This window comes from Macaca mulatta, chromosome 20 (assembly GCF_049350105.2).
Source record: "Macaca mulatta isolate MMU2019108-1 chromosome 20, T2T-MMU8v2.0, whole genome shotgun sequence".
NCBI lineage: Eukaryota > Metazoa > Chordata > Mammalia > Primates > Cercopithecidae > Macaca > Macaca mulatta.
In genome coordinates this window covers 68595063-68622099 of record NC_133425.1, presented here as the reverse complement: position 1 = coordinate 68622099, position 27037 = coordinate 68595063, and the positions used below count along the sequence as shown (strand labels likewise).

The window sequence follows — 27037 nt, the reverse complement described above, 5'->3', positions numbered from 1 at the left end:
ACTATATGCTCAGGACTAGACAGAGTACTCAACCTTTTTTTTTCTTATTTTCCTAAGGAGCCTTTTAAAATATTTTTGTCCTCATTATGTCCCAAATGCTAATACCGTGTATATACTATATACCTATTTGCGTGCTGTATTTCTGCTTTATACATAAAAGAGTAATATATACAACTATCATGGAGCCATAATAATTAATTTTTTTTTTGAGATAGGGTCTCACTCTGTTGCCCAGGCTAGAGTGCAGTGGCATGACCTCAGCTCACTGCAACCTCTGCCTCCCGGGTTCAAGTGATTCTCTAGCTTCAGCCTCCCAAGTAGCTGGGACCACAGAAGCACGCTACCACCCTTGGCTAATTTTTACATTTTTTGTAGAGATGGAGTTTTGCAATGTTGCCCAGGCTGGCCTCGAACTCCTGAGCTCAAAGTGATCTACCTGCTTTGGCCTTTCAAAGTTCTGGGATTACACGCGTGAGCCACTGCATCCAGCCAAAAATTTTTAAAACATTTTTTTTAAAAAAAAAGAGGAAGATGTTTTTGGCCCCTCAAGAACCAAATTTTGCCCCTTTAAGTGTTGATAATGTGCTGATAATGCACATCCTGAGGAGACAAAGTAGGCAAAATTGCTGCCCTTACAAAGCTTATATTCTGAGGTGAGAAGTTGGATAATAATAAGTCAGATATCAGAGAGTGGAAAATGCAATGAAATAGTAAAATAAGGTGCTATGATGCAGAGTGACTAGGAGGTGGAAGCTCAAGGTCTCTCTGAAGTAACCCCAGTGGTAAGGTCTGAATGAGGAGTCAAGGGTCAGCAGGGGGAGTCTTACAGACCAGGAGCCCCCAGCATGGAGCCTCCTTGCTGAGCAGGAGGAGCTTGAGGAGCGAAGACAGGACGGCAGAGGCCAGTGAGCGCAAGGTGACGCGACCCCCCATGGGGCATTTTGAAGACTTTGTAAACCACAGACTGCTAAATGAATGGGAGGGGTTATTAGGTACAAGACACTTCTTTTAGGCAAGTAGGAGGAGAAAATGACTAAGCTCTGGCCCCAGAGGTCAAAAAGAGTAGTCGTTAGAAAACAGCTAAAGAGGTTGAATTCTGGGAGTAGGTGAACACAACCAAAGACATCAGATATCTAGATATCTAGACAGACCTAGAAGAGAGAAATGTTGGAAGTAAAGAAATGATATCTAACATTTCTGAAGTGCTTACTAGATGATGTGTCTGTGCTAAGAGCTTTATGCTCATGAATCCTCACATCCTCATGGGGTTATTCTCTTCGTTTCACCAATGAAGAACTAAGGCTCAGAAAGCATACATGACTTGCCTCAAATCACCCAGGTTTTAAAAGGCAGGACTTAGGTCTGTCCAACTCACGTCTAATGTCTTAATCAAGATAACACAACCTCCAGTTTCTCCCAACACCATCTGTTCTTTGTAGCACTCCATCCTTCCACACCCGCCCATCTGCTATCAATGACTTATATTCATTCAATCTGTAGAACTGGACTTATCTTGCTAGAACATCCGACTCAAGTTCAACAAGGAAAAGACTAATTATAATACTTGCACAAGGGCCTAGGAACAGAAGCTATGGGTACCATGTTTAATTACCCACTCTCTTGCTTACAGAGGGAAAATATATCTTACTTTATGTCCAGTTAGTCAATATGGACTATGTCTGGTTGGAAGAAAGTTTAAAAGCAGATTTTATTCTGTTTTGAACTTCCTAAAAATGCAAATCCAAGGACTGCCAACAAGACTATACCGTCAGTGATTAACTGTCAAGAGGACAGCCGGAGAGAAACACCTGTCAAAAGGAGACACCAGACCCTTGTTGTGTCTGATGTGGCCCTGGGACAAAATGTAAAGAGCAGTAGACACGAACACCCAGGATCCTGGATTGACTCATGCTGTGACCATGCCATAGGGTTCTGGAACTGGAAGCACCTGGCCGAGAAGATCTAAGGTGAAAAGAGAGTGGAGCCAGAAGCTAGGCTGTCAAAAATTCTTCCAATCAAGGATCAGTTGTGTACAAATGTAGCAAGACGATTTGATCTTTCCAATACCCAGGCAAAGGCACAGTTGTTTTCTGTTAGGAAAATACTTGATACTGTAATGCATACAATTAGAGATGCACTATCCTTTTATCCCCCCAGAACTGTATAAACTTCAAACCCTCCAAAATCTGAATTAGCCCCTGGATGGAACTTATAATCAAGGGGAGGGGAGGCACACAGACATGCAAATATTAATAGACAACACATCGCAGAATGAATAACATTGCGATAACTCACAAAAACATTCAATAGGCCAGGCACAGTGGCTCTTATCTAATATCCCAGCACTTTGGAATGCCGAGGCAGGTGGATTGCTTGAGGCCAGGAGTTCAAGACCAGCCTGGCAACATGGCAAAACCCTGTCTCTACAAAAAATACAAAAATTAACCAGGTGTAATGGTGCATGCCTGTAATCCCAGCTACTTGGGAAGCCGAGGCACGAGAATTGCTTGAATCTGGGAGGCAGAGGTTGCAGTGAGCCAAGATTGCATCACTGCATTCCAGCCTGGGCGACAGAGCAAGACCCTGTCTCAAAAAAATAAAAAATAAAAATCAATAAACACAAGAGTGATTAAGAAGGGAAAGACCATGGTTGGCTGGAGTTATCAGGAAGGTTTCAGGGGAGGTTGAACTCGGAGTGGCCATTGAGGTGGCCACCAGTAAAATTGTGATTCACTTACTAATATGTTCTCTGACTGATTCATCAAATATTATATTCAATTTTTGTTCAAGAGCAGATTGTGCCAAATACCGTAGGACCACTGAAAGCCCTCAGTCCCCTCCATGTATTTATTTGACATCTTTAGTGCTATTCAGCAAGCACTTTCTCCATACCAGGCACTGAGGATATGATGGTGAACAAGTTAGAGTTCACCAGCGCAGAGGAAAGAAGGGGTGGGGCTTCCAGATTTGCAGGGGGAGTGTGACATGTCTGTAAGCAGCTCATCAGGGCTCACCCATGGTGAAGATGACAATTTCAGATAAAATTTAATCTTAGAGACGAGAACAAAAGTCTGGAAAGCAAAAACAAACAAAAAAAGTCAAGCACTAAACAAAGGGGAAATTCATGATGGGCTACCTCTTTGAGTCTGGAGGGAAGTGGTTGAGACACATCTGCTTCTCTTTTCTTTTTCTGGAAAACTGAGGAAGGATGTGCGAAATGCCCAGACAAGATGACCTAGACGAGAAGAAGGAAATGTTTGAGCCCATATTAGAATTTTCCTCTGATAATTACAGTATCCCCGTTACAGAAATGGAGAGGAAGATGCGAGAACTCGTTCCTTCATTCATGTGAGCACATATCCCCGGACACTGGGCCTTCAAGGCCATATCAGCTATGTCACATACCGGTGTGGGCACAGAGAGGAAAATCTTCAGTTCTGTATTATCCAGCTAGACTAGATGTGAAGGGGGATAGTCTCTGTGATAGCACCTTGGCCACACTTCCTGAGAAATTCATCCTTATTTCCATCCCATTTATAGTTGTCATCATAAAGTAGGTCATCCTTACTTTGGGAAGTAATGCAGGGCAAGTGAGGTTAGTTCCAGTTTAAAGGTGCAGAAACAGGATGAAGGACTTGATCAAATCCGAGCATTATTTAGTTGGGGAACTCAGAATGGAATTTGCAGTCCACAGGTCCAAAGGCCAGCCTCCTCCACATTTTCTTATCTTTAAATAACACTTCACGCCCAGGAAAGCCTCGAGGCCACAGGAGGCCTCTAACAGCCTGATTAATGGAGCTGCTTATAACTTATTGAACACAGCCCTGTCTCACATGAGGCTGAGCACCAGGCCTGTCTTTTAAGTGAAACCCAATGGGAGTCCCAAGACTCATGGTCTTCCCTCATTAACAGAAAAAATAAATAGTTAAGAAAAGTCACTAGGGAGAGGGTCATCAAGAACTGAGATGAAAAGATGAGCAAAGCACTCTAGAGAAAGATTCATTTACTGAGCCACTCTCCACAACTGAGTTAAAGGGACCAGCCCAGCACTGATTGGCAAAGGCAACAGCAAGAATGGGAGTGTTAACTTCTGGGAGAATGCACTCACTCCTGCACAAACAGGCACCCTGTGGGCCCTGGTCTCTCTTTGGCCTAGAGAAAAAGGAAGAAGAATCACAATACATAATTTCCTTTCTGTGGTGCTTTATGGTTTATGAAAGTACATTTTGAAAAGTTTAAGGTTTCTGTAGGCACCTCAAGGGGAAATCCTGGGTTATCAGAGGAATCTTTCATTCATTCATTTATTCATCCAGTCAGTGTTATTTGAATATTTCTGGGTCCAGATGCTGTAAAAGGCACTGAGAATACAAAGATTAATAAGAGATAGGCCTTGCCCCAAAAGCCATGATGTAATGGAAGGAGTCCTAGACCTTCAAGTCCTACTCTTCTAGTTACTATCCAAGTCATTTCAGGTACGTCACTTGTCCTCTCTGAATATTAGTTCTGAAGTCTATAAAGTAAGTCTAGTCATACCTGCCTTTCCCATTCCAAAATGTTTGTAAGTTCGAGGGAGGTCATGGACATGAAAGCATTTTGTAAACTACATAGTTCCCACCTGGCAATCTTGCCCTGTGCTGACTGAGGGATGCATGGCTATCTGCAGATTCATTATCCAGATGTGGTGACAATTGTGTGGGGGCCAGAAATTGGCAGAGTCAATGATCTTTCATAAATTAACTGGGATGGATATTAGGAGGAAACAAGAAAGTCAAATTTAAAAGCACCCCATTACCCTCATCCTCCCATTAGACCAAGCCTGAGGCTTTGGTGAGTCGTCAGGCCTCTGGGCTCATTAGAAAAGCAGATGGATGTATCAGAGGGGTTAATGGCAGCCAGTGATGACCCTAATCTGATTTAGTCCTAGCTCTTGACTCTCCAGAGATGATGATGACTTTGAAAACTGAAGGACTGACTTTTGGTGGAGAATGAACAAGGCAAAATCTAAAGTGATGTTACAATTTAAAAAAAAAGAAAGAAAAATAACTCCCATATATAGGAATAGAACAAAAACAAGAGAAACAAAAATTAAAACAGAATAATAGCAATGTTGCAGACTGTTTGTTAAATATTGCCTACCTGCACTAAGAAAGTTAGTCATGCCATGGATAAAACACCAAAAAAAAAAAAAAAAAAAAAAAGCATTTCAAAATATTCTTAGTGGTTCCATTAAGGAGGAGAAAATTGGAAGTCTAGTGGAAGAACATAGTGGCTGACGTGTGTGTGTGTGTGTGTGTGTGTGTGCACGACGCACACGCCCATGCTCATGCATATCTCTTGAGAGCCAAGGTGAAGATGAGGACACAAACCTAAATCCACATAAAGTGGAATACATGCCATGTTTTCCTGTGTGTTCTTCCCCTTTCTGACCAACTTTGTCTATCAATGTCTGCACCCTGCCACAAAACCCTTAATAAACAGTCTTAACTTACTCTACTGGCAACTCTAACTGCCAGAGTTATCAAGAGCCGTGAAAAACTGAAACCTTTTCTACCATGAATAAATGGGACTCCCAAAGAGGGTGACAACACTAGTGGTTTGGTTACAGCTGCTGCTTGTATCAGATGATCCATGGATGTTTTCCCATCCCAGAATAACAGTTTTTGTTCATCTCTCAGAAAAGAGTTTGGTTATTAGCTCAGGAAATGAAACAGTTTCCAAATCAGTGGTGACTATTTCTGCACAGTCTCTGCCTTTTCCCACAGCACAGCTTCATTGAGCTGGTAACAGCTCAGTCTTCATAAATATGCAAAGACAGCATTCATCTTCCTGATTAATTAATCCAGTAACTGATCCAAGCTCTTGCCTATGAGTGCTCTTGGACCCATGGCTCCTATTCTCTCCACTCTGGTTTCCCCATCTGGGTCAGCCCTTCTCTTCATATATTGTTGGGCAGCGTATAACAAAAGGGGTCCCCAGTCTAGACTGTTCCCACATTCTCCAGCAGGCTGCCTATAAGAATTTCACAAATGCCTCATGCACTTTTAAATTTTAATAACGAAGATTGTGGACTTACGTGAATAACGACAGATGGAATTTGAAAGCCAATTTTTGTTCATTAAAGTATAATATAGGACAGCCGTATTACACAATCAAGCATGATGAATTCTTTTTACATCCTGTGACATAGACAACTGGCTATCCCATGAAAGAAGGAATTCAATTTGCATTTAAATGCCATTCCCAGAGTGTGACAGAGGCTCTCTGCATTATATAAGTTTCAAGAAGTTGAGGTTTGGCCAGTGAATTTTCAGAAGTGTTTGTGATTGAAGTGCAAAAAAGAATGGAGAAGTCAACACCTCGATGAAGGATCTTGTGAATGACCCTCAGCCAGGGAAACCAACTGTGCTGTGCAGGGGATTCCTGACCCACAGAAACCAGGAGATAAAAGGTGTTATTGTTTTAAGCCACTAAAAGAGAAAAAATGAGGAGGAATCTTGTTGAACATCCACACACACACACTTCTGGGCAAGTATATTTTCTCCTTACCATCTTCTCAGCTTTTCTAACTTGATACAAACAATGCAGCAAGTGGGCAGGGTGTGTTCACCACCCTTTGGGCCATGGGTACCTGGAGAGAGATATGCATCTCCAGTGAGGTCTACACATCATACACGCATGTGCATGTATGCACACACACAAATATACACACAGTTTCATTAACTCTTCTGGAGAAAACAATTTAAGAAAATGCCAATTTCTTTTTGAGCTAATTAAATGCCTATAACCCATTAGTTATAGATTAAGGAAACTAATGTTTACCACGAAGTAATCTGGAGCTAGCACCTGAAGAGGTTGAATTCCATACTGAGAAGTTTGAACATTATTCTGTATGTGACAGAAAACCATTCTAAGATTTCTGAAGATGGAGTTGGTATTAAACCACTAGTAAGCTGAAACTATTAAGAGGAATAAAATGGAGAGGTAGGGAAGTAGAACCTGGCAAACCAGTTGGGGCTATGGTAATCATTTATAGAAAAAATAATACAGAGTTAACCAGAGGTGGTATGGATGAGAGAAGGGGAGAATATGGAAGCTCTGGGGCAATGGCTTCTTAGAAATTGACTAGGTGGATGGAGGATGCAGAAGAAAGAGTAGATGCAATTTCTAGCCTTCATGAATGTGTGTGTGATGAGGCCATTAATAGAAACAGGGACTATAGGAGGGAACACAGGTTTGAGGAAGAGGGAAAAATGATCATACTCTCACATTTTAAACAATTTGCTTACTCCTTTGATATGATGGGATGAAAATACTACTTTACCTCTATGATCTTCCTCCCCCAAACCCATAACCCCAGTTTAATTATGTGAAAAACAACAGAAACATTCCAATAGAGGGGCACCCTATAATACACTTGACTAGTACCCCTTAAAACTGTCAAGGTCAGCAAGAAAAGTCTGAGAAACTGCCAGATGAGAGAGGAGCCAAAGGAGACAGGATGACTGAATGCAATGTGGGACCCTGGAGGGGATCCTTGAATAGAGAAGGTCAGATATTAAGTAAAAACTAAGGAAATCTGAATACATTGTAAACTTTAATGAATAATAATGCATCGGTATTTGTTCATTAATTGCAACAAATGTATCATGGTAATGTAAAATGTTAATAACAGGAGAAACTATGGAGAGTGGGATTTGGGGAGAACCTATGAGAATTCTGTGGGTGGGGGGCTTGCTTATTAAAGTTTTGTTTGTTTGATTAGTTGATTTTTTTTTTTCTTTTTGGGGACGAAGTCTTGCTCTGTTACCCAGACTGGAGTGCAGTGGTACCATCACAGCTCACCGCAGCCTTGATCTCCCAGGCTCAAGTCATCCTCCTTCCTTGGCCTCCTGAGTTGCTGGGACTAAAGGTGTATGCCACCACGTCTGACTAATTTTAACTTTTTTTTTTGTGGCAATGTGGTCTCACTGTGTTTCCCAGGTTGGCCTCAAATGGTCCTCCTGCCTTGTCCTCCCAAACTTCTGGGATTATAAGTGTGAGCCACCATTCCCAGCCATTATTAAAACTTTTGTGGCCGGGTGCGGTGGCTCATGTCTGTATTCCCAACACTTTGGGAGGCCGAAGCAGGTGGATCATGAGGTCAAGAGTTCAAGACCAGCCTGGCCAAGATAGTGAAACCCCATCTCTACTAAAAATACAAAAAATTAGCGAGGCGTGGTGGTGGGCGCCTGTAATCCCAGCTATTCAGGAGACTGAGGCAGAGAATTGCTTGAACCCGGGAGGTGGAGGTTATAGTGAGCTGCGATCACACCACTGCACTCCAGCCTGGGGTATAGAGCAAGACTCCATCTAAAAAAATAATAATAATACCTTTTGATATCTGGTAACCCATCATGGGAGTTGGGGGACACAGATTAAATAAGCTCTTATTCCCCATCTGCAATTACTCCATTACAGATTAGACCACATCACTGATAACGACCACCTACCTGGATGAGAAAGCTGAGATGGCAGAAAGCAACTCCTTGCCTTTGCGTAAAAGCTACAGTTTCCTGTACTGATGTTGAAATGGCCAGAAGGGGCATGTATGAGTGACATAGTCATGTGACTGTGGAGGGGAAAGCCAGCCTGAGAAGGACATGTTTTTTTCAATGGCTGAGTTGGGGCTGCAAAGGTACTATGAGTTCATACTTCAAAACTGTGCCTTTGAGTTTGTTTGTTTTTCTCTCTCTCTCTCTCTGTTTCTCTGTGTGTGTCTGTGCATATGTATGTAGATGAGGTCTCACTATGTTGCCCAGGCTGGTCTCAAACTCTGGGGCTCAAGCAATCTTCCTGCCTTGGCCTCCCAAAGTGTTGGGATTACAGGCATGAGCCACTGTACCCCATGTGTGTGGCGGTGGGAGGGGGTGAGTGGGTGGATGGGTGTGTGATCTCTGGGCCTTTGGATTTCATCCAGCAAACACTCACCTCCTGGGCAAGCTGGGTACTGTTAGATATTAGGGATATGAGGATAAATGTGTGAATGAGCCACGTCGCTGCCCATGAGGAGCTCACAGTCTATTCTACAGACAGGATGGCGAATAATTACAGTACATTGCTAGAGCCAGGATGTTCTGTGTTAAAAAGAAAAAGAGTGTTTTGGAAGTCTAAGACAGGAACAATGAACCCTACCCAGGAGGGTGGTGAGAGAAGGCAACACCAAAGAAAGATCTTGTGAACTGGGCCTCCAAAAATAGGTAGGTTCTTGCCATGTTGAGTGGGAAAGGTACTGTAGGCAGACGATTTAACATTTGCAAAACACAATGACATTCAACAGCATCATTTGCTCGGGTAAGTGGCAGCTGGAGCAACCGGCAAGGGATTCACGACCTGGGAGCTGTAAGAAAGGTCTGTTAGGGAGAAGAAGGGCTGAAATTAGGGAGACCAGGGAGGAGGCTACTGTCATAATTCAGGCTGGAGAGGATGAAGTTCTACAATCATGGGATAATGTTAAAAGACGCCTTCACTCCTACCTTCTCATTTCTCCACCAACACATTCAAGCCAAACAAACTTGAGTCCCCAAAGGTCTCTGCTCTTGGCAATGCAGGAAGGCCTAACATCTGTTTCTTGAGCAGCAAAAGCCAGAGTTTGGCAGGGCCCAGGCTTCTTATTCGAGAGCCCCAAGGTACAGGCCATGCCCATTCCAGAGCTCACTGGGGAATTCCATGCACATGCCCACCATCTGCTAGGTAACTTTTTCTCTCCAGTACAAGTCCTCTCTGTTCTGCCTGCTAGAAAGCAGCCTTTCCAGAAGCACTTCAACATAGCTTCCAATTTTGAAGCTGGGAAGCTGTAGAGAGGACTGCCTAACAGTCTTTTTTGTTTCCAGTAAGACATAGACAGCGCCATGGACATGCAGGTTTCCTCTTCTCTTGAAAACAGTGAAGACAACCTACGGCAGAGAGTTTGCTCAGAAGCCAGGTGGCCTCATGAAACCTCAAGGGTTTAGTCTCAAATCTCCATTGTTGTTGTCAAGGGACGTAGCTCAAGGAGCTTAAGCCCTGTGATCGGGTACAATGGTTCCTGTTGGCACTGTGGCCCCATGGCTTTGCTGTCCTGTTGGTGCTGAGAAGAGCCAGGTAGTGGGATGGGAAAGGCTCACTTTGAATCCTGGCTCCATCACATACTAGATGCAGAGAGGTAGCTAAGGTCATACAACCTCAGATGACTGACTTCACCTCTCTGCATCTGTTTTACCTTTTGTAGAAATGGGCATGATGATAGAACCCACTGCAAAGGGCTGTTGCGAGGATTAAACCTTATGCTCTAAGTAATGTTAATATACAAAGCCTAGCACATGGTAGTCAAAGTTAGCTGATAGATGCCTTTCGCAAAGTCAGCCTGCACTACTTCCACCCCCACACACATACCAAATGCAGGCTGCTTGTATGAGTAGAGGCCCAGGGGGCAGTGGTGCATCCTGGTGAAGGGTTGGAACTCAGCAGCCAGGGTTTGAATCGTAGCTACTGCACTTCCTAGTTTACAAATGAGGAATCCAGAGCCCTCACCACCATTTTTGCTCATTCCAAACAGCTTAATGTTTTCTGTGCCCTCTTTTGTAGCTCCTGTATTCACGCTTTCTTATTTCTACCTCTGGGGGACCTGCATGCAAAGCTTAGTTCCTTCATGGATTTCTGCAAAATATTCACTCTCACTATGCATTTAATGAAGTAAGCAGCTTCCCTTGTCGGTAAAATGGGAGTAATCATAGGAACTGCCTCATAGGGTTTCTATCAGGAGTAAATGAGACTCGTCCATAGTGTCACGTGTAGTTAGAGTTCATTCATTCTCATTGCTATATAATAGTTCATGTTACAAATAGACTATGATTTATTTATCCGTTCTAATGTTGATGAAGATTGGGATTGTTTCCAGTTTGGGACCTATTACAAATAGTGGTGCTATAAAAATTATTGCACTCATTTACAATTTCTAGGTCAGAGGTATCAACTTTAGCGGATACCGCCAGCAAGTTTTCCAAAGTGGTTGTTCCCATTTAAATCCCAACTAGCAGTATGTGAGAATTCAGTTGCTCCATATCCTTACCAACACTTAGCATTTTTCTGATGTTTTCATTTTAGCCATTCTAGTGCATCTGTAGCACTATCATATTGTGGTTGCAATTCGCATTTCCCTGGTGACCAATAAAGTTAAACATCTTTTCATGTGTGGACTAAACAGTGTTGGCACACAGTTAGCATTCAACAAATGTTAGCTATCATCATTAGTACTGTTGTTCTCTGATCAGTGAAAATCAACTTTTTCAAATGGGGACACGGACAGAGACTTGGGGAAGGTTTTAAAATGTTAAACTTTCTTAGCCTACCATTATCATCCATGTGTGTGTTTCCCTATGCCTCCCTCTTCTCTTGGTTAACTTCTCTGTAAATAACACTCCTAGCCTCTCCCAGAGTGCAGACATGCTGAATAACAGGAACCGAAAGCCAGGTGAAACTTCTGACCTGCCCCCCAACCAGGTTCCCCCGCTTCACAGATGTGTACCTCCAAGAGAATCAGAAAGGATCCTCCCCCAGAAACCACCTGGAATCTCATCCATCTGGCCCCACTCCCTCTAGCTTCTTCCTGATGGATGGTTTTGACAACTTTCTCATTATTAGGGCCTCTTATCCAAGTCTGACTTGAATCTTTAATGCCTTCCGTTAGGAAGGAAAGATGCATTGCTTGGTTTTTAGGATGCACACACAATTCCCCTTGCAGAGCCAGTATCCTGAGGGATTGTTAATGCATCAAACCATGGACCTCTGAGGAAAATTCCTTGGCCCCAAAGCAAAAAGACAGTTAAGCTGCACCCTCAGTTTAGCTCCCACTGGTAAACTCCAGGAGGAAACAAAATAACCAGCATTGTGTAATTGGGGGTGGAGTTACATCTTACAGAATCTTTGTGAAAGGGAGAAAAGGAAGCCAGCTTAATAATTCCCAAACTAGGTCAAAAATTTATATCCATGTGTATATAAAATAGTCTTCATTATGTTATGTAATAAACATGATTTTATTATCTTAGTCACTGGGTTAAGAATTCCTCTTAGTGAGACCCAACTTTGTTGGGAAGACTTCTTGGTATAATCTCCTCATGAAATAAAATGTGAGGACCCCTGCTACCAGGGACCTTGGGGCAGGAATACTCCAGATAAGATAGAGAACAAATTTCCTGATTGCGACAAAGATTGAAGGGAGGAGAAAGAAAAAGAGGAACAGTGAGAAGTGGAATGGATGATTAAAGGCTGTTCAGTGGAATCTGCCACCCCCTTCAGTCTCCTAGAAAGCTGCTTACTTCATTAAATGCAGAGTGAGAGTGAATCTTTTGCAAAAACCCATAAAGGAATTCAGCTTTGCATGCAGGTCCCCTAGAGGTAGAATTTAAGAAAGCCTGAATACAGGAGCTACAAAGAAGGGGACAGAAAAAAATTAAGCTGTTCAGAATGAGCAAAAATAGTGGTGAAGGCTCTGGATTCAGATAAGCTCAGGGTGACCAACTTGTCACAGGTTGTCCAGGATTTTTCCAGTGTTAGCCTTGAGAGTCTCACAACTCAGGAAACCCCTCCGTCCCAGGCAAATTTCAGCCAGAATGTACAATTGAAGGTTTGAGTTTGTTTATCTAAATTTCTTAGGACCAAGGACGTTCAGTTGATAACTGAATTATAATTAAAATGGCACCTAGACTGTTCAACTTTTGGTTTCTGGGTTTGACAATGTTCAACACATGAACATATATACAGAAACACAAATATCAAAAGTATATGCTCAAATGCTAAGTGTGTCATGACAAGTGAAATCCCCCTCCTGGTCCAGAATTTCAGTTTCACCACAGTTTGCTTAAGAGTTTTCTTTCCTTTGTGCATTGAGAAGGAGCCATGGCTTTGCCACCTCCTGTCCAAACCCCCTAACTCAGCAGCCTTTCTGTGGAAAGACATTCCTTCTGACCTTGATTATTTTGAGAAAGAATAAATAGCAAGAGGCAGGCAAGGCACGATGGTTCACGCCTGTATTACCAGGACTTTGGGAGACCAAGGCGGGCAGATACTTGAGGTCAGGAGTTCAAGACCAGCCTTGCCAACAAGGCAAAACCCCGTCTCTACTAAAAATACAAAATTAGCCAGCCTGGTGGTGCACACCTGTAATCCCAGCTACTCAGGAGGCTGAGGCACGAGAATCACTTGAACCTGGGAGGTGGAGGTTGCAGTGAGCCAAGACTGGGCCACTGCACTCCATCCTGGGCGATAGAGCAAGACTCTGTCTCAAAAAATAAAAAAATAATAAAAAATTGCAAGAAGCTCCTTTCCCAGACTCACTACCTCCCCTCCATTTTTCTCCCTCTGCCATTCTTCCCCCACCCCATTTGCATGCAATGTGGAAAAACTGATCTTAGGAAGATTTGTGTGCTTTCAAGAGACTGTGTCCACTGAGTTCAGCTGCAAGTAAATTATGTCTTCAGTATGTTTAACTCAGACTCTGGATTTTTGTGGTTCTAGAAACCAGTAGAAATAAATTTATTAAGAACGTGATCTCATCACTAAACATTCACTCAGCCCATTGACTCCCAAATTAGAGGACACATTTCAGGAGTTGGGTCAGAATTCTATTTTCAGTTAGAATAAGGGGTTACAATAAGGCAGTATAATCTAGGTGTGCTTTACAGCAAGACATGCCTGGATTTCAGTTCGCACCTGGCAGTATGGGCGTGGGTGTATTCCCTGTTAGTAAGGTGTATGAAAGGAATCAAGGATTCAGGCCTGAAGAACTAAGTAACCCACTGAGATGGTGAAGGCTGTAGGCAGAGCAGGTTGAGGACGAAAGATCAAAAGTTCAGCATAGGATATGTTAAGGAGAGAGTTCTAAGCTGGAAACAGAAGTTTGGGAGTCACTGATGCATCAATGGTATTTAAAGCTATGACCAGATAAGATCGCTAAGGAAGTGACAGCAGAGAGAGAAATGTCTGTATGGCCATAGCTGTGCTACACTAGGATGAAGTTTGCTGGCCAATATTCCTTCCATAGCCTCCTCTCTGCCTGTGTTCAATGGATCCATCACAGCAGAAGGCTCAGTGCACGTTCATGGGGAGGCAGTAGGTGCAGGACAAGGAATCTCAGGTTTGGAGACAGAAGAGGGCCTGGAGGGCAGGCGCAGTGGTTACACCTATAATCCCAACACTTTGGGAGGCCAAGGCAGGCAGATCATTTGAGGTCAGGAGTTCAAGACCAGCCTGGCCAACATGACAAAACCCTGTCTCTACCAAAAAAAAAAAAAAAAATATATATATATATATATATATATGTGTATATATATGTGTGTGTATATATATATGTGTGTGTGTGTATATATACACACACACACACACACACACAAATTAGCCAGGTGTGGTGGGATGTGCCTGTAATCCCAACTACTCAGGAGACTAAGGCACGAGAATTGCTTGAACCCAGGAGGCAGAGGCTGCAGTAAGCAGAGATCGTGCCACCGCACTCTAGCCTGGGCTGGAGTGAGACTTTGTCTCACAAAAAAAAAAAAAAGAGAGAGAGAGAAGAGGGCCTGGAGCTTAGCTCAGCTCTGCTACTTCTGGGCTCTGGGCTATGCTATGTTATTTTGGGAAAATCACTTAATCTCAGTGAGCTTCAATTTCTTCACCTGTAAATTGGAGATAACATTGCCTCCCTCGATGACTGCTCATTTGGACAGCTATAACAAAATACCATGGACTGGGCAGCTTACACAACAAACATCTATTTCTCATAGTCTTGGAGGTTGGGAAGTCCAAGACCCAAGCTATAGCAGGTTTGGTGTCTGGTGGGGGCCCACTTCCTGGTTCATAGATGTCCATCTTCTCACTGGAGTGAGGGAACTCTCTGAGGTTTCTTTCACAAGGGCTTAATCCCATTTATGAGACTCCACCCTCATAACCTCATCACCTTCCAAAGGACCTTCCTCCTAATACCACTATATTGGGGCCAAGGATCTCAACCTATTAATTTGGGGTGCGAGTGGGACACAAACATTGAGTCCGTAACACTCCCTTACAGAATACCTGTGAGTGTTAAATAAATTGAACAAAAATACTTGGTAAAATACTTTACACTTTACACATCAATTATCATTTATCCCAAATAATCTCTGATAATTTCAGGGAGAAAACACTTTAGTGATTAGATATAAAGTTTAGGACAGTATCTACCAATGTTTAAAATCCACATACCATACCCTTCGATGCAGCCATTCCAACTCTCCTACAGATACAGTTGTACATGTGTAAAGATAACTGTGCTAGACATTGGTAATAATAATGAGAAACTGGAAACAATATATATCAGTAATGGACTGAGTAAATAAGCCATATATATGCACACTGTGGAATACCAGTTGTTAAATGTAATGAGAAAATGTGCGTATACTGACATGAAAAGATGCCCAGGATATTTATTAAAAGTAATAATAAGCAAGTTGCAGACGTATATATGGCATGATCCCATTTCTATGTATTTCTATTACACATTTTGATACATGCATACCAAAAAGACCGAAGGCCATGCATGACACTGGAGAATAGTCCCTAGGGTCTCTGTGCGTGTCACTTACCTTTAGGGAAAGTGACTGGTGTTGCAGAGAATTACTTTCACTTCCTCCTTTCTCTGCTTAGGAATTCCTTGAATTTGGGTAACAAACAAAATATATTTAAAGACATACCACAAACCAATCCCTGAGCCCTGAGGTTCTTAAGAGGGTAGGGGCACCAGGAACATAAATCATACTTCCAGACCGGAAAACAATGTCTCTGTTGGGTTCCCAACTATATTTCATTTCTGCAAGTCACAGCTGCGCTTCCCACCAACCCAGGCGCTAACACAGTAGCAGCAGTCCAGACAGGGAAAAACGCAGGCCCTGGAGTAGGGCCACTTTGAGTAGGAAAAAGAAAATGCAAATGTATTCTGAAAGCAGATGGTATCTGGAAGAGAAAGTGTGTTTGGCAACAAGAAGGGAATCACAGGGGAAGGAGAGAAAAGCAGTAAAAGACAGACAGCCAAAGGAGGTGGTAATTAAGTGCAAAGCTGAAGATTTCCAAGGGATTTTTCAGCGTTGGCAAGAGTCGGGCCTCTGGACAATTCTGTGGAAGTGTGTAGAGATTGTTTTTCATTTCTTTTCTTTATTAAAAGTATTCCACTAGAACAGTACCTCTGAACCATGATATTCTGACATGAGTTTGTTAGCAATGCTCCAAGTATTAAAGTTTTCCAATAATTTACTTTTCTTTATAAAGAGGAGCTGAGATTGACCGTCTCCTCGCTGCCATTCTGATGTGCTTCCTGGGGTGGGAGACAAAGCCACAGCCAGCCAGGGCTGAGCGAGTTGTGTACAACCCACACACTATTTGTCTTGCCACCTCCTGACACTGTCACTCTTCTCCGGGCTTTGAAGCTTCCTGGGGGGTCACTGTCTGTAACAGACAAGAGTCACGCCCTTCTCAACCCTTTTACAGCATTAACCATGGCAAAAGCGTCTGAAGAGTCCAATAACAAAGAGATTAATTGATGGATTGTTTTGTACCAAATTGCTTGCTGCCACAGCTGCTCAAAATGTTAATAAGCACTACTGAACTATGGCCGCTCCAGCAGGGAACAGCTGTAGAGGCTAGAGGCCAGCTCCCCTGCCCAGCGAGGGACAGATGTCCTTATGTCTATCTCAGCCCCTCGGCTCACACCAGCAACAGTTCACAGACAGGATTATGAAGGATACGTTTTGCATTTGGTCCTAAGTAACCTTTTAATGTCACATAACCTGAGCCAAAGCCAAGAATACATTATGACAGTCCAAATTATCAACTCTGTCTCTGGGATAAGATGTATATTATGCACTAAACTCAAGGTCAGGAGACAAGTCGTCTACTCCAGACATGATCACAGCCTTTTTGGGTCTTATAAAATGGGGCTTGTGATTCAAGTTTACTTTCAACAGGAAGCTTTTGGTTTAAATAAGCTCAAACATTGCATGTAAAGCGCTGAGACTTCAGATACTTGTAAAATAAGCGCAAGTTTAATCTCACATATATATATAACGTATAATAAGCTCAAGTTGAATTTCACATTTTGTATCTGTATATATAACGTGTGTATGTATGTGTGTGTGTGTATATATATATATATGGAATAATAAATTAGATAGTCCTTTCTATATTCCACCTGTATCTCACTTACCCCTCTTGAAGGTAGAGTTCACTTGTAAATATGTCAGCTGTCTCTCTCAGATAAGGACTTATTTGTTTAACATGACTACAATGATTTTGTCATGTATAACAAAATTAACAAGTCCTTGATATCATCTAATTCTCAGTTCATATAAACTTCCCCCACTTCTCTCAAAATGTGTTTCTACAATTGGTTCGTTTGAACCAGAATACACACAAGGTTCACTCATTGCATTACACACACACACACATACACTCATACACACTTACATATTTTTCTCTAGCTCTGTTCACTAGGAGTGTAAAAGGGGCTGGGAGCAATAATGCCCTAATGGTAATGACACCTGATCTTGGTTTCTAAATACTCTTCGTTACTAAAAGGAATCAGGAGTCCTTGGAGAAATGTCTGTTTCAAGAGTTGGAGTAAAGAGAACACCAGATATGCCTGAACATGCTAAGCCAGAAAGCAAGGATGCACTCATGCACTCAAAGAAAGATGGGGTGTGCCAAGTGGACACAGAAGCCAGATTGATGGACGGCTGACATTTCTAACCTGAGAAATGTGAGCATCAAAATCAATAATGATAGTAACAAATTATCTACACCTCACTGAATAAAATGAGAATCCATGAGTCCAACTGATATAAATAAATGAATAAAATGAATGTTTGATGAGAAACAGGATATTTAAATATTTTCAAAGTATCCCCTCATAAAATACTTGTTAGTTACAAAGAGAAGAGAAACTTCACAGTGAAGAAAGCTGACAGGCACTGCCTTAATCAAGTGATCGAAGTGAACCTCATCAGAGATGGGACACACCAAAACAATGTTTCGTGGGATAATAAGGTGCAAAAGGAACAACACACCTTCAGTTCTATGATATTCTTTCCAAAACTACACAACCTGAATCTCATCACAAGGAAGCATCAAACAAATCCAAATTGAGGACAGTCTACAAAGTAACTGACCTGTAGTCATCAAAAGTGCCAAGGTCATGAAAGTCAGAGATTAAGAAACTGTTCCAGAATGAAAAAGACTAAAGAAACTTGGCAAATAAATGCACCACATGATTGCAAAAAAAGGATCCTTTTGCTATAAAGGATGTTATTGGAACAACTGGCTTATCAGTGTTAAATTTCCTAATTTTATCAATTGGACCATGGTCATCTAAAAGAGTGTCCTTGTTTGTAGGAAATGCACACTGAAGTGTTCAGGAGTGATGGGGCATCAGGTTGGTAACTGACTCTCAAATGGCCCAGGGGGAAAAAAGTAGTTTCTTATGCTCTACCCTGACATCTTCAGTAACTTTCAAAATCAAAAAAAATAAAATAAAATAAAATAAAAAGAATAACTTGCCTCATCAACTATTTTTCCCTGAATAGAGTTCATATAGAAAAAACAGAATAACTTCTTGATTCTGAACCTTCATTAATTTCCAGAGTAATGAGTTGGTGCCAAAGAATTTTACAATGAAGACAGTTTTCTAACGTATCAGTATGAGCTCAGATATTTTTATGTTTTATATGCTTCAGTCAGTTGCAGTGATTATTCTTTTTGATTCTCATAATTGTTCCTGTTCCATTCACCACAACTCTGGCAGTCAATGGTTTTCTTCCTTCCTGAACATAACAAAAGGTTCCAGATTCATCATTTACATTTCCTATCCCAAACCTGGAATCAGTTTTTAGACCTTGAATTCAGAGGAGAATTCCTTCCCTTTTAAACGAACTTAACTAATTCCTCTTTAAAAAAGTAGATGGGCATGGTGGCTCACACCTGTAGTCCCAGCTACTCTGGGAGGATTGCTTGAGCCCAGAAGTTCAAGGTCAGCCTGGGAAACAAAGCGATAGGGAGAAAAAAAATTTAGAACACTGTATTTTCTCAAGTCCCTTGAAATTTGTTTCTTTTTTTCCCCTCAAATGTCTGACTAGTTTTGAACTCCTTCCAAGAGGAATGGCACACAGAAAAGAGCTTACTCCAAGTCAGACTCTGTGGGCATAACAACCACCTGCTTCTTAGTGTGGGGGGAAGCTGGTGGAGGAGGACTAATCTAATCCTTTTATTAACTCCCTTGAATCAGAAATGACAGACAGTGATTAAATTTTATAACTTTTCTCATTGCAAGCACTGAGGGACGGATCAGTGAGTTGACTTGTTTGTTTTATTTCTTCAGTAAAAAACATGTACAAGTAGCAGGTCAATTTTCAGAAGCCTCTCATCCTAAAACGAGAGCTGGCCAGTGTTGCATTGTTCATCCCAGCCTCCCAGTGATCAAGTGAGGTCTTCATTATATTGATGGAATGAAGATGAAAACAAAATCCACTCACTGATGCTAGAGAGAATTCATTTACTCATTCACACACCCATTTAACTGAGAATCCACTATGGGCTGTTCTTAGTACTGAGGACATGGCAGCGAACACAAAGAATAAACTCCTTCCTTTGTGGAGTTTACTTTCTAATGGAGGAAATAGACCATAGCAAGATAGATAAGTAAATTATAAAATGCAAGGAAAACAAAGCATAAAAGGGCAATGCAGGGGAGACACAGTTTTAAATAAAAGGTTTTGGGGTGGCCCCCACTAAAAAGGCGACATTTGAACAAACATTTGGAGGAGGTGACAGAGTAAGCCATGTGGTTTTCTAGAGGGAGAGAGTTCCAGGCAGAGGAAACAGCTTGTGTGAAGATCTTGACATGTGAACGTGCTTTGAATATTTGTGAAATCGTAAGGAGACTGCTGTGGCTGGGTGGTTCGTGCAAGGTGAAGAGAGAAGGCCAAAGACAGAATGTGAGGGCTGGGGACACAAAGCACCTAGTGTCTTGTAGGTCATTTTAAGGACTTGAACTTTTGCTCCAAGTGACATGGAAATTTGTCTTTGGTTTTTGAACAGAGGAATGACTTTACCCAACTTATTTTTCAGTGAGATCACTTTGGCTGCTATGTTGGCTATAGAATGAAAGAGAGCAAGACAGACACAAAGACACCACTAGAAAACTATTGTAATGGTCTATGGGAGGTGCTGGTTGCTAAGGAAGGGCAATAGCAGTGAAGGAGGTGAAAAGTTGTCACATTATCAATAACTTTTAGAAGTAGAGCCAACAAGATTTGCTGAAAGACTAGATATAGGAGCAAAAGGAAGAGAGGAGTCAAGGGTAATCCTTAGACTTTTGGCCTGAGCAATTTGAAGGGCAGAGGTTCCATCCACTGACATGGTGAAGAACGTGAGAAAAGCAGGTTTTGGGGAGGTTGCTCAAGAGCTCAGTTGTGGACAAAGTAGGTTGGAGATGTCTACCAAACAGCCAAACGGAGATGCCAAGTAGGTGATTGAATATACAGTTCTGGAGTTCAGGAGAATAGTCTAGTCTGGAGACATATATTTGGCCATTGTGGTAGGCAGAACAGTGTCCCCCCAAAAGATGTTCATGGGCTAATCCTCAGAACCTGTGAATATATTTCCTTACACGGCAACAAAAGAACTTTGCTGATGTGATTAAAGGGATGGACCTTGAGATGGGTGATTATCCTGGATTCTCTGGGCAGGCCCAGTGGAATCAAATGGGTCCTTACAAGCAGAGAACTCTTCCCACTGTGGCCAAAGGAGGCTCCAAGAGATAAAATTTTGCGGGCTTTGAAAATAGAGGAAGGTAGCCTCAAATTCAGAAATGCAGGTAGCATCTAGAAGCTGAAAAATGCAAGGAAAGAGATTCTTCCCTAGAACCTCTAGAAAGGAAGGCAGCCCCACTGACAGGTTGATTTCAGCCCAGTGAGACCAATGTCAGACATTTGACCTAAAAGTTATAAGGGGAATTCATGTCATTTTAAGCAGCTCTTGAAAATTAATGCCAACATCGTCAATATAGAGATGATACTTAAGTCCATAAGAGTGGAATGATTAGAGACAGAAGGGAGAAGATGTCTTGGGACTGAGCCTTGGGGTATTTGAATGTTAAGTTGGGGAAATGAGGACCCAACAGAGATGACTGAGAAGCAGTGAACACAAGATAGGAGGCAAACAGGAGAAAATGGTGTTCTAGAGGTCAAGACAAGAATTTGTGTCACATGCTGCTACATGATTAAGATGGGGATCAAATTAGGAAACAAGACAGAACAAGGACAGCATATGTGCTCAGGCCAGCTGCTATAGAGAAGGAAGAATGTGGACCCTGGTACTTACTACAGGAGAGACAGGCAGGGTGCAGGGGCTCATACCTATAACCCCAGCACTCTGGAAGGCTGAGATCACGGGAGGACCGCCTGAGACCAGAAGTTCAAAACCGGCCTGGGCAACACAGTAAGACCCCCATCTTTACAAAAAAATAGAAAAATTAGTTGGGAGTGGTGGCACACACCTGTAGTCTCAGCTACTCAGGAGGCTGAGATGAGAGGATTGCTTGAGCCTGGAGGTTGAGGCTGCAATGAGCTGTGACTGCACCACTGCATGCCAGCCTGAGCAACGGAGGGAGACCTTGTCTCAAAACAAAACAAAACTAAACAAAGGAAAAACTTATAGAAGAAACACATGAATGGCACCCACTCAGAGTGCTGAATTTTTCATACAGAGGGACTCTGGTCACTAGGAAACTTGGCCCAACCAGAATATTACAATATTTCCAATCATATTGGCACTCCTTCCCCTTGGGGAGGGAGGGTATGAAAGTCAGCAGTAGAACATGAAAGAAGAGGAAAGAGGAACAAAATGAACTTTCAACTTTCTCTTATATTATTGCCTTTCCTTTTACCACCCAACATAGTCTTAGCCCTCCAAGGCCCTCACATGTTAAATAGCATATTCCCTAAGCCCAAAGGAGTTAACATAATAGCTCAAGACCAGGATATCATTTTCTCTTAAAGAAAATATGACCAGCCGGGCACGGTGGCTCACGCCTGTAATCCCAGCACTTTGGGAGGCCGAGGCGGGTGAATCACGAGGTCAGGAGTTCAAGACCAGCCTGGCCAAGATGGTGAAACCCCCTCTCTACTAAAAATACAAAAATTAGCCCGGCATGGGGGCAGGCTCCTGTAATGCCAGCTACTGGGGAGGCTGAGGCAGAGAATTGCTTGAATCCGGGAGGTGGAGGTTGCAGTAAGCCGAGATTGTGCCACTGCGCTCCAGCCTGGGCGACAGAGCAAGACTCCGTTTCAAAAAAAAAAAAAGAAACGAAAAAAAGAAAAAGAAAATATGAGCTCATCAAAATTAAAATACACAACCTTCCAGTACCTGGCATTTTATATCAACCATAGCTTCAGACAATGTTCTGTTTTGCCTTCCTTCACCTCGAAACTCAAGAGTTAGCTGATCATGTCTAAGAGACTGATTGAAGTCAGGTGAGGAGAACCCTTGTGACTTCAGACAAATATAGCCCTTATCACACTGTCTCATACTGAGTTGTAGTTATTTGTGTACTTGTTCATCTTCTTCACCAGACTTGAAGTCCTCCGAGAGGGGAGACTGTGCCCTTTCATCACTGAATTACAAGAACAATAATTCCCGAACTTCCCATTCATTGAACTTGTCATGCAAGTCAGACATGGTGCTAATTGCTTTCAGGCATTTAATTGTCAGGCAACTCTGTGAGATGGGCATTATTTATTCCACTTTGCAGGAAGGTTAAGAAATTTACGTAATAGCCATATTAAACTGGAGAGTGACAGAGCAGTCCAATGCCCAAATCTGTGCTGATTGATGGCCCCACAAAGATGTCCACATCCTCGTTCCTGGAACCCATGAACACCACTTAATATGGAAAATGGGACTTTGCAGATGTGTTTAAGGATTTTTGAGATGGGAAGTTTATTATGGATTATCCAACTTGGCTCAATGTAATCACAAGGGTCCTTCTGAGAGGGAGGCAGGAAGTCAGGTTGAGTAGGAGGAGATGAGAAGAGAGAAGCAAAAATTGAAGTGGTGATGGAGCCATGAGCCAAGGAATGCAGATGGTCTCAAGAAGCTGCAAAAGGCCAGGAAACAGATTCTTCCCTAGAACCTCCAGAAAGGGAACAGAAACAGCCCTGCTAACACCTTGATTTTAGATTTCTGGACTTCAGAATAGTCAGATAAGAAATTTGTGTTGTTTTAAGCCACTGAGTTCATGGGAATTTGTTACAGCATCCATAGGAAACAGATGCAGTGCTCTTTGCCTCTGTCATTCTGTGATCCTTACACCCTAGGACCTAAGGCAGTGCCCAACATGCAGAGCACTCCATGAATGTTTGCTAAGTGAACTGCTGAAGAAGAAGGAGATTCTCCTCTAAGCCCTCTCCTGCCTGGCACAACCTAAACTCCTAACCAAGAGAATCCAGCCCACCTCAGAGAGAGGCAGGCAGGAGTAGCCCATGTAAATCTGAGTTGGTATGTCTTTTCCTTATTGCTAAGTTGGATGAATGAGCTAATTATAGTCTGAACCGTGTTTTGTGTCAGTCATTGTACCCCTGGAAGACATGACAAAATAGAAACCTAATTTACAGCTGTGATTTAGAGCTCCAAGGGTGGAGGTAGGTCAAAGAAAGAGAGTTATATATTTTCATATCAACAACTTAGGACCTTTTTGTCCATTTTCTACAGCATTGCATTAGGCATCACGAATGATCCAGTTGAAATTATAAGCAGTATTAGTAAAAAGGTGAGCAGAAATCATATTTCACAATCAAATTCCTTTATAAAAGTATTTCATGACAAACAAATACACACATATATATGTAATGCAAATAACTCTACCTTCTCCTTTCTCTGAAACCATCCTTGCCTGTCCTTTAAACAAGGAAGATAATATTTTCTATGTCAATATTCATAAGGGTAAAGTTTTCCAAATTAATAAAATCAATATGTCAGAGGTGTTCAAGCCAGAATGACTCCATCTTGAATAGAGGTTGGGTAAAAAGAGGCTGAGACCTGCTGGGCTGTATTCCCAGGAGGTGAGGCGTTCTTAGTCACAGGATGAGACTGGGGATTGGCACAAGATACGGGTCACAAAGACCCCACTGATAAAACAAGATGTGGTATAGAAGCCGGCCAAAACCCACCAAAACCAGTAGGGAGACAAAAGCGACCTCTGACCGTTCTCACTGCTTATTTTACATTAATTATAATGCATTAGCATGCTAAAAGACACTCCCACCAGCACCATGACAGTATACAAATACCATGGCAACATTGGGAAGTTACCCTATATAGTCTAAAATGGGAAGAATCCTTAGTTCTGGGAATCCCCGCCCCTTTCTTGGAAAACTCATGAATAATCCGCCCCTTGTTTAGCATATTATCAAGAAATGAACATAAAAATAGCCAACCCACTTTCTATGGAGCAGCCATTCTTTTGCTTCTTTACTTCCCTAATAAACTTGCTTTCACTTTACTCTATAGACTCCCCCAGAACTTTTTCTTGCACGAGATCCAAGAACCCTTTCTTGGGGGTCTAGATTGGGACCACTTTCCAGTAACAAATATACCCCATAGCTTAGGGCCTTAAGAAATGAAGTTGCTTTGGAAACCTGAAAATTATTTAGATTTCACAAATGGCTCGTGATGCCATGGAGAGTTATTTCCCTTTTGGCATCCCAGTTTCTCTAGTCAGTGAAAATCCTACACTTAGAAAGTAGAAAGTTCAAAACAGTTTCTGATCTTTTAAACACACGTACTACATAAGCACAAGGATAGTTACAACCCCAACTAAAAACAGTCGTTTAGAACTGAATCTCAAATTCATATGCTTGTAGTTCATAATCCATTTGTAGTTGACCAAGAAGGTAAAATAAATTATTGGGTAGATGTAAGCTAAGATCAGTCATTGCCCTTAGTCTAGAACTTCTGATTAGATTGGTAACTCCCATGGCATTCCCCCAAGGCTTTAAGTGGTCCTGAGTAGCTTTAGAATCTGAATAAATCACACATACTAGGGGTCCATGGAGACCACTAGAAACTCAATTTATTTGTGACCCAAGGCAGGATTTTATTGCTTCTCAGATTAACAGTTAAAAACATTTTGCTTTTCTGCCTCAGGGGTATTCGTTTGATGTATGAGGCAGGGAGATTATTAAATCTTTGTTGCCTTCCAAAGATGTAAATTAAACCATAGCGCCTCCTTAGCCACTTTCCCTGTATGAACTGCTGATTTATTAACTTGTCACTCTTGCATGCTCATCAAAACAACAACACTATGATTAATTATTCCTGTTTATTTAAGGGTGCTTGTCATTCTAACTTTTTGCGGACAGGATATTACAAAGTCTCCTGATTTCTTTGCAGAACTGTGGCATGAGGACTTTTAAAGGACTAATCATTTCTATGGATATATTTTAAAAGAGCAGTGGCATGTATGTAACCATATCTTGTTCTGTTCATTTTAAATAAAGCTGCCCTTCATTTTGGCTTCCCTTGCCTGGTCATGAACATCACACTGGCTGATTTTGTCCATTTGGACATCTCCAAAAGACTTTGAAGAGGTCTGACATTAAATGGTCCAACATAAACTCTCAAGTTCTTTTTTCAATTTTGTCACACATAATTCCATTCAATGTAGACAGTATTTATTTATCTTCTATGTGGCAAGCAGCAAATATGGTTTTGTTCATTCATTCCTTCATACAATATTTATTTAATGTCTTTTATGTGCCAGTAATGGCAGTAAGTGTATTGTTCACTGTTCAATACAGTGAACAGTCCTTTCCTCCATTGGATTTACAGCCTTGTTACTTCCCTTCCCAAGGCATTTGTCTCTACATATTATGAGAAGGAGATAATAAAACAACAATGAGAACCTGGATAAAAGGGAAGAAAATCACAGCGTTCTCCCTCTGAAGTTTGCACAGAATACACAGTAAGTTGAGTCAGGTTTAAGAAGACATCTGCAAGGCACTTTCCCCCATCCTGGTCCAGAGTGGGTCCGCAGGACTGAACTGCATTGAAACTATGACATTTCACCTCTTTCTATTCTCCTTGACCTGCCATATCATAGATCATCTGGTTTGCTGAATAATCACTGAACCAAAATTTTTCAAATGAATTTTGGAGGCATAGCTGCCTAGCCTCTGCCACAAGAAAAAATCACCTTACTAGTTTAAATGGTTGAATAATCATCTTTTTTTTTTTTTAAGATATAGGTTCCTGATCATATCCTTGTCTCTCTTTAAAAGTTTTTATTATCTTGGGAGGCCAAGGGAGCAGGATCACTTGAGGCCAGAAGTTCAAGACCAGCCTGGTCAACATATCAAGATCCCATATCTACAAAATGTAAAAAATTAGCCAGGCATGGCGTGCACATTTGTAGTCCCAGCTACTCAGGAGGCTGAAGCAGGAGGATTGCATGAGCCCAGGAGTTCAATGCTGCAGTGAGCTGTGATCGTGCCACTGCACTCCAGCCTGGGTGATAGAGTAAGACTTTGTCTCAAAACAAAAAGGTTTTATTATGGAAATTGTCAAACGAAAAAAAAATTGAGATAATAAGATAATGAATCCCCAAGTATCTATCACTTAGCTTCAGTGGTTATCAAAATTTTGCTGTTCTTGTCTTTACCTACCACCGTTCTCTCTCCCTTCACTTTTCTTTTTATGTTTGAGTATTTTAAAATAAACCTCTGGCTGGATGTGGTGGCTCACTCCTGTAATCCCAACACTTTGGGAGGCCGAGGGGGGCGGATCACCTGAGGTCAGTACTTTGAGACGAGCCTGACCAACATGAAGAAACACCGTCTCTACTAAAAATACAAAATTAGCTGGGTATGGTGGTGCATGCCTGTAATCCCAGCTACTTGGGAGACTGAGGCAGGAGAATTACTTGAAACTAGGAGGCAGAGCTTGCAGTGAG

The 27037-nt window shown here is 41.9% G+C and overlaps 1 protein-coding gene across 1 annotated transcript in view; it reads right to left on the bottom strand.

The window, feature by feature from the left end:
- Positions 1-27037, bottom strand: part of HYDIN (HYDIN axonemal central pair apparatus protein) — a 469694-nt gene that overhangs the window by 421321 nt on the left and 21336 nt on the right. Inside the window, exons 2-3 of the mRNA XM_077984568.1 lie at positions 6547-6628; positions 3137-3235 (exon numbers count right to left, since the gene is read on the bottom strand). The gene's annotated coding sequence lies outside the window, so the exon portion shown is untranslated. The remainder of the gene's footprint in view (positions 1-3136; positions 3236-6546; positions 6629-27037) is intronic.